Here is a 9,249-nt window from a genome sequence, read left to right as displayed (position 1 = left end):
ACTGGAATCAACAATATCAAGAAAGCTTCCAGTCAGACTGCTTTTCAGATCTACACATCTGTGAACGCGCCAAAGCCACAGCTGGAGCCAAAGGAAGCTATACAAAGGCCAGTAGAGGGGCAATATCTCGTGATCTGGGAAGACCGTATGGATTCTATTGATCTAAGAAAGAGGCAGCTTGTCGCTTGTCTGTGTTTTTCTACGGAAAAATCATGTCACTAGATGATTGAGATAAACTTTAATGTTCTCATCATCTTATCTGGATAAATTGTTTTTTCAATCTCCGGTGGCGGGCCAATTTTTTGTCAGACAGAAAAACGTCTGCTGCTACCCCTGAAAAGTTGGGAATCTCGGATGTGGAATTGGTTTGCTGATATCTACCTCAATGTTTCTTACGCGGGAACCATCTTAATCAGAGAAATGAACCCAAACATATGGAACACCCTGGACCTAAAAACTGCATCATTTCCCTTGGTTGCAGGACAAAATTAAAACTTAAGTCGATCAAAATCAGGGCAGATCGAGACACATGCGAAAAAATCAAAACAAAAGGAATAACTTTTTATCGGTCCCAATCCAAGGCATGGTGTCTCGGCTAGCTGATCTCATAAAGCATCCTTTCTTTGAAACCAAAAACTTATGCGGAGGTTTAAAAAAACTGCATAGTTCTGCGTCCTCTTGCCTACCCATACGTCAAAATCAGAAAATTATAAACCGAGTAAACTTTCACAAAATCATACTGTAATAATTTTTTGGGGAAACATGTTTACTGCAAATCTTGTTCACTTTTCTGTACCAAAATTTCAAGATTTTTCGAGACCTTATCGCAAAACTTTCAAAAAAACTTTCAAATAAATCCTGTATTCAGTTTCAGTGTGGAAAAAGTTGATATCATAGATAAAACGTGGGATGATTGGAAGTATCGAAAATTTGAACAGCTATAATACTATACAAGAGTAGAAGGAGAGGATATCGAAGAACCTCTGAAGCGAAACAAGTATGCTGTGCAAAATTCAAGTGGCAGCTCACAGTCAACGGAGATCTTTGATCAATCGAATAGAACTGAATCCACCTAATGCACGGCCATTCTGATCATAAAAGGTCCAATCCCACAAAATGAAGCACTTGCTACAATTAATGACGCGAAGGTTTAGTGTGCTCAAAAAAACAAGATTTGCTTTTCTAACAAAACAATGACACTGAAATCTTACAACGTTCTAATTGTTTTTTTGTTGAATAAATAGTCTACTAAAGTTTAATACTTACGCAATGACAATTCTCTTCATCTATAATTATCTTGTTCAGTTGTATGTTATATAAAGTTATAATATATAATGTATTATATATTATAACTGGTATTATGTCATATATAATAAGTATATAATATGTTTACTAGGTGTAAAGAATTAAGAAGTTGCACTGTACCTACACTGTCGACTACTATTGTGCTTAATTTTTCTTACTTCTTGCTTTTTGGGATACGACAACCCTATTAAAACCGAGTGTAAAAGATGCCACTTGTAAACCGGAGCAAAACATTATTTATCACACGTTTAATTCCAGAATCAGAGCTTAGCTTATTCTAGCGGGAGAGGATTTTTAAAAAGAAGGGTAGTGTGACGTTATTGAAAGTTTCGTCATGACACAAAAGCAGTAATCTTATTATGTAAATTCAGTTCATCTCAACTTTGCGTTATTTTCAATTTGATAATTGTTACTCTTTATATAACACAAAGAAATAACTGACTTTCCATGAAAAATTTAATTTCGTTACGAAGGAGAACCACAGAAATCGCTTTTACCAAAAATTGCTTTACTGGAAATGAAATTTTGGCACGATAAAAATTAGTTCAAATCATAATTTAGCACGCTAAAATATTGGTTCAAATCATAATTTTGACTTGGGAAACATAAATAGGGTAAAAAATATAATTTGCATGACAAAACAAATTTTGCAAAACCTCAACAAGAGGGATACTTATGTTTATGACAAAATCGGAAGTAGCCTAGAAAAAAAACATGGACAAAAATGAAAATTGCGGAAAGGATTGTTTTCAAACAAAATGACAAGAGCTGTAAATATGGGTTGTAAAAGGGCTAAAATTTGTATAAATTAAAATTTTCGATTTATTTTTCTAAGATAGTTCCTAGAATTGGTTGAATTGTGGTCTTAGATAAATTATTCATTTTTTTCTTTAACAATTTGTGAAACAGTTTTAACCTGACGATGAAGGTAATTTGCGAAAACGTTTGTTTTTAATAACAAAATTAGTTTTAATTGGACAAATTCGTTTCTTTTACATTATTTATTTTGTCAATTGTTTGAAAACAGTGCCCAAGGAAGGGCTAATTGCAAAATACTTTGTGACATTTTCAGTGTTTTAGCGTTTTAGTGGGTATGAATTCTAAAGATATACCAAGATTGTGCATATTTTGGCTGCAAGCTTGCTTCGCCACGTTGTTTATAGTCTCCTCCATCCGGGTAAAACAGTTTTTAGGGAAAATGACATTGGTTCCCGGATTCTCATTCAACAGAAACTCCAAAATTTAAAATCTACTTGAGAAGGGCCATCTGAGCAAGAGAAAAGACCTAATAGTTTGGCACGATCTGATATATAACACAATCTCACGGCACAAGGCCAACAACTACCAACCCTGCAGCGTGCCGGAGTTGATAACTTTTCTGAGAACGAACAAAGACCGCTTCAGTGCTATTGTTTACTGTGGACGGATAGGCACAGAATGTATTTTTCAGGAGTTGCTGAAGTCTAAGATACTGGTGCTACGCGTAATGAAGCGTATAATTTCAAAGAGAAAAACAAAGACTTAGCCAAAAAAGTATTGCGACAATTTCGTTTTTTTTTTACATTATTTATTTTGTCAATTGTTTGAAAACAATGCCTAAGGAAAGGCTAATTGCAAAATACTGTGTGAAATTTTCAGTGTTATAGCGTTTTAGCGGGTATGAATTCTAAAGATATACCAAGATTGTGCATATTTTGGCTGCAAGCTTGCTTTGCCACGTTGTTTATAGTCTCCTCCATCCAGGCAAAAAAGTTTTTAGGGAAAATGACATTCGTACCCGGATTCTCATTCAACAGAAACTCCAAAATTAAAAATCTCCTTGAGAAGGGTAATCTGAGCAAGAGAAAAGACCTAATAGTTTGGCACGATCTGATATATAACACAATCTCACGGCACTAGTCCAACAACTACCAAACCTGCAGCGTGCCGGAGTTGATAACGTTTCTGAGAATGAACAAAGACCGCTTCAGTGCTATTGTTTACCGTGGACGGATGGGCACAGAAAGTATTTTTCAGGAGTTGCTGAAGTCTAAGATACTGGTGCTAAGCGTAATGAAGCGTATAATTTCAAAGAGAAAAACGAAGACTTAGCCAAAAAAGTATTGCGACAAATTCGTTTCTTTTACATTATTTATTTTGTCAATTGTTTGAAAACAGTGCCTAAGGATGGGCTATTTGCAAAATATTTTGTGACATTTTCAGTGTTTCAGCGTTTTAGCGGGTATGAATTCTAAAGATATACCAAGATTGTGCATATTTTTGCTGCAAGCTTGCTTTGCCACGCTGTTTATAGTCTCCTCCATCCATGTAAAACAGTTTTTAGGGAAAATGACATTGGTTCCCGGATTCTCATTCAACAGAAACTCCAAAATTTAAAATTTCCTTGAGAAGAGTCATCTGAGCAAGAGAAAAGACCTAATAGTTTGGCACGATCTGATATATAACACAATCTCACGGCACAAGGCCAACAACTACCAACCCTGCAGCGTGCCGGAGTTGATAACTTTTCTGAGAACGAACAAAGACCGCTTCAGTGCTATTGTTTACTGTGGACGGATAGGCACAAAAGGTATTTTTCAGGAGTTGCTGAAGTCTGAGGTACTGGTGCTAAGCGTAAAGAAGCGTATAATTTCAAAGAGAAAAACGAAGACTCAGCCAAAAAAGTATTGCGAACTGCGTCAACACGCTGGGTGGGAGATTAGGAGCTTGAAAACAGTATTACGCCATCAAAGAAATTAAGAGAGCTACTCAGGAAGGAACTTGGGCTAAATGCAGAGGAAAACTGGAGCCAAGGCAAGGAAGATGCAACAGACACAGACTGAACAGGAGCTCCTGAACAATTGGGTTTCATTGCCCCCTGCCCTTGAGCTTCCATGTGTTTGCTGCTGCCAAAGACGTGGCTCAGTAGATTTTGAAACTATTGAAATGTTACAAACTCTATCTTGATTACTCGAAAGCCCTAAATAAGGTCACTAGCTGCAAATAGTTAATTGAATTTTCAAAACAATGCATTAACAGTGATATCGTTCCGGATTGTTTGAGGTTTCACGCTCCTAAAACTGAAGCTTTTTTCTAAACAAGTGGTGCACAGTTTTTAACAGAAACTCCTAAAACAATAAATAAGCCGTGCGGAAAAGGGCTTAAAGTGTTCAGGGAAAATTTTGAAACAGAGAAGAGTAAATTTAGGGAGAAGGTGAGACCAGAACTGATGCCATCCGTTGTTAGCCGCATTAGGCGTGAAATAAGGAATCACTCCGAAATGGTTTAAAATAGACTTAATGGAAAACTTGAGAAACTGTCAGAGAGACAGAATAGACCACTGCAGAGTGGCTCCCATAGTAATGTATGTCGTGATAATAGATGGTGGTGAATTTCCAAAGTTTGTACTTGACATCCTATCGTTCGGACCTAAACACCCTGTGAGAGACAAGTTTAATGAAGTGCAGTTCTTCGCAGACGTTGATAAAACTTTAAGTGAATTACGCGCAAATATAACATGAGGGTTGGAAGTTTTATGCAATTGAGGGGTCCGCACAATGGTATGAAAAAAACGTACGCGAAAACCCATTGGATAGAGGGGTAAAAAAACACGATTACTTTTAAGCCAAACGTTTGCTGGCGGTGCCTTTTGTCAAAGGGCTGCTGTTTCTGAGTGATGAAGAAGTCAATGTACAGGGAAAAACTTGATGATGTGCTAAACTTGGATCAACTTTTTTTCAAAAAATCAATGGAGCAAAAGATGAAATTTTGATCAGAAATGAAAAGCAGATAAATAACAGCCTGCAATAACTGATGAAGCCGGGCAAAATTAATGACAAAAATGTATCAAAGACTCAGGTTCACTGGTTCAAAACCAGCGATTCTTTATGGCCTAGCAAATGTACATAAAAAAGATACACAACTCCGACCTATTCTTTCGATACCTGATAGCAGCTACAAAAACTTGAACAGATTCCTGACACCGTTATTCCAGAATCAGTCAGGCGCAAAAATGGAAGCCAACACGCAAGATGCTAGAAATGCCTTAGAGTCACTCTATCTTGAAGATAACGAGCAGTATCTCTTGACACAAAAAGTTTTTACACCAACGTGCGGGTTGGAGAGGCTATAGAAGTTGCTCTTAGAGAACTCTATTCAAGCAACCTAGCTTCCGCGATCACCCAGGCGGCAATGAAAAGTTTTTTAAGGCTAGCAGTGACAAATGCTCATATATAACTTAACGGGATCTGGTATGTACAATCAGGTTGTCTGGCTATGGGTGCATCAATGTCTGTAATAATAGCAAGAGTTTGGATGAAATCGTTTGAGGCATCACTGTAAGAACCAGAGCTTAGTAATATTATCTCTAGATCTGATCAAAACGGGCATTGCAGAGACTGCAGACGGTTAGTGACATTCCGAGGAAAAAGAAAAAAAATGTGAGTCATGCAAGAACTGGTTTCATATAAGATGCTTAAAGATAACAGGTAAGTTAAACGCCAACATGCTGGATGTTGTTTGGATTTTTACGTACTGCAACAATCAACATTATTAAAGAAATGTGTTTAAAAATTTGTGGATGACATTAATTTCACGGTTCATGGTGACTTGGACGAGTATTGAAAATTTGCAAATGCATTACACAAAAACCTGCAAGTAGTAATAGGGTGAGCAAGGCTCCCCGGGGGGGGGGGTGTAGACCCCATGTATTAAGATAGGGTATAGGAGTTGTTTTTGAGAGAGGGTCTACACTAATGTATTAAGATAGGGTATAGGCGGCGTACATGTATTAAGGTAGGTTATAGCGGCGCCACGTATTAAGATTAGTTATAGCGGGCGCCATGTTTTAAGATAGGTTATAGCGGCGCCACGTATTAAGATTAGCGGGCGCCACGTATTAAGATTAGCGGGCGCCACGTATTAAGATTAGTTATAGCGGCCGCCACGTATTAAGATTAGGAATATCCTCCGCAATGTATTAAGATTGGGGATAAATCTAGGGGTGTTCCAGGGGGTGAGTAGTAAGGCAGGAGCAGACCAGGGTGATTCTCCGGAGCCACTTGTCACTTGATTTTAGAGGTCATTTAGGGATTCGCAGGGAATTATACATAAAGCGCGCAGGGAATTGTACAGTCAGCGCGTACGTACAGGCGGGGAATTATACATGCAGCGCGCAGGGGAATTGTACAGGCGGGGAATTGTACAGGTAGCGCGCATTAACGGATAATTTCCCTCGCAGTAAATTTCAACATTTTTTGGTTTAACCACAGTAATGTATTAAGATTAGGTATAGCCGCCGCAATGTATTAAGATTAGGTATAGCCGGCGCAATGTATTAAGATTAGGTATAGCCGCCGCAATGTATTAAGATCAGGTATAGCCGCCGCAATGTATTAAGATTAGGTATAGCTGCCGCAATGCATTAAGGTTAGATATATCCACTAAAAATGAGAAAATTCAAAATTTTTAAAAGAATGAATTATGAAGGTACAAAAAGACAGACACAGTATTAATCAAGTACATTATAAGTAATTTTGAACACAACAGAGAGCGCTCACAATACGAAAATTGATTAAATAAATTACAAGTTCAGGGGTACAGTATGAATTCCATCAGATAACACTTTTCGTTTAGGATAAAAATATGAAAGTCCTTTCTTTGCTTGTTCATAGGTAGCGACGCAGTGGTTGATTGTCCGAAATCCTCTATTTGTAGATGTTAAATTGATCATTTCTTCCATCACTCGCCGATATTTTTCCAATGGTCCATCTCCAGTCTCTTCCAATGTTCGTTTGTTCAGTCCTTTGCTGCTGAATTTGTACTTATCCGATTTGGCATCGTAGCAACAATATGTTTTGCTACAGAGACAAATCATTTCAGTACATCTAAATTTTTCCTTGAACAGACCTGGTTCACGCTTATCGTGCTTTTTATGTTTATCACAACAAGTTCTAGGGAAGAAATTTTGTACAGCATCAGCTTTGAAAAAATCATCACAATCGTGTTCCCTCAGAGCTTCCCAATCTGCTTTTTTAGATGGACGAATGCAATCGTTGAAATTATCGTGCGCTAGAGCTAAGTATAAGGAGTCAGTGTCCTTTTCTAATTCTTCGAATGTGTCCACATCGCAAAATTTATCAAAAAAATTGTAATAAAGCTCCAACATACGTAATTTTGCGTACTGAAGTATAAAAAAGCCGACTATTATCGGTTCACGGTGCTCAATTTTTGATTTTACAAGTTCAACTACTTATAGTTCCTTTGACACACTGTTAAGTCTCTTAAACAAACAATTTTCCGTTAATAGCTTTGTGTGTCTTTTCATCGTTCAAGTATTTTGTCTCTGTATGTCTGCTTCTGTCCATGATTTGGTAACCATAGGAACTATTCCCTAACAATTTCATTGTTTCTGCTACAACGCTTGATTCAGGATTTTTATCTCAAACTCTTCTAGCATCAACAACCGATTGGACAAAATTGTTGAAGCATTTTTTGGGTGTGTACTGAACGAAGCGATAAATTTTTGGTGCATTTTAAGCCAAGACTAAGGTAAAAGTTGAGTAAAGGTGTTATGACTGTTCCATTCTCCAACTTGAAGCTTGAAATTAACATGCCTTGCGGTTGCTTGAGTAAATCGTTATCAAATGCATAATCCCTCATATAATCACCAATATCTGCTCGACTAACATTAAAGTTTTTAAAGATTGGTGGAAAGTTTGAGAACTTGTATTTCCACCCATCTGGAACTTCCAGATCACACTGAACGTAACCAAATAGTTTATCTTCTCTTATCTTTGTAAGTAGAGATTCTTGAGTCAGAGGTAGCTTGAATGGGAAATTGTTTCTCACGTGAATTTGTACAGATTCATCACCTTTGACAGTTTCCCACCAGTTACATTCCCATATCTCAACAATTTTATATCCTTTGTTTTGCAAATAGTCTCGTCTTAGTTCATCGTTTTCCCGTTTCTTTAATCTTTTCTGAGTCTCTTCCTCTGACATGCTTGCTCTTGCTTCCTGACATGCACAAAAGTGAAAGTAACAATCCATTGCTTCAAAAATAGTTTTACAGTGAGCACAAAATCCGTCTACATTAAAACAATCAATCTTTTTCTGAGTTCCAGTTGTGTAGTAGCTTTCAATAGTGCAGTTAGGACGCTGAGATTGTAGGTACGACATAACCATGTTCTCAAATTTCCTCGATTTATTTTGCCTAGCTTTAAACTTCTGAGAGTCTGAATCAAACTCCCATCAAGTGTAAAGCCCAGTGGGCATTTCTTGACACATTGAGAAGGGGTAAAGTTGACTGGCGTCTATACCCACAATTGATTTGCAAATGTTCTCTGTTTCGAATATAGGTTTGATCCACAATCGCTTTTCTAGTAAACACAATAGAGGGACCACCGGTCATATCTTCGCATATTTTATCATGTAAATCTTTGTCTGCTTCAACGAAAGGATAGAATTTGCTATTAGTTGATTTGTGTAGACAAATATTTGCTAAATTAGGTAGTGTGCAACCCAGTTTTAACATATCAATCCCTTTGTTATGATAGAATTCCATCATTTTCTGCATCGCTTCTAGTGTCGGGACAACATCTTTGTTATTATACCACCTGACAAAGTCTTGAAAAGTTGTCATTTGTTCGTGCTCCCACACACTTTCCAGGTAATTGTAGTTGTCAAATCCCGAGGGGGGCGCTACCTTCAACCTAAGTTTTTTCAGAGCCTCCTGTTGGGAAAGTCCACTATTCAACAATTTTGGGAAATCCGTAAATTCTTTTTCCAAGGGATTGTGATCTCTCAACTTACTAAAGAAACATTCGTAAGGTGGAAGGAAAGTTACATCCAATTTGTTTGGTGAGTCGAACCATTCATAAGGGAAAAATCCTTTGGTCTCCTTTGTCTTGTAAGCTTTGAGGAACGAATCTATTGATGTTGCTCCACCAAGAAAGTTTAGAATAT

This window comes from Convolutriloba macropyga, chromosome 8 (genome assembly GCF_964194025.1).
Source record: "Convolutriloba macropyga chromosome 8, txConMacr16.3, whole genome shotgun sequence".
Taxonomy (NCBI): Eukaryota; Metazoa; Xenacoelomorpha; order Acoela; family Convolutidae; genus Convolutriloba; species Convolutriloba macropyga.
The sequence above is the reverse complement of the archived record's forward strand: the minus strand, read 5'-3'. Positions refer to the sequence as shown.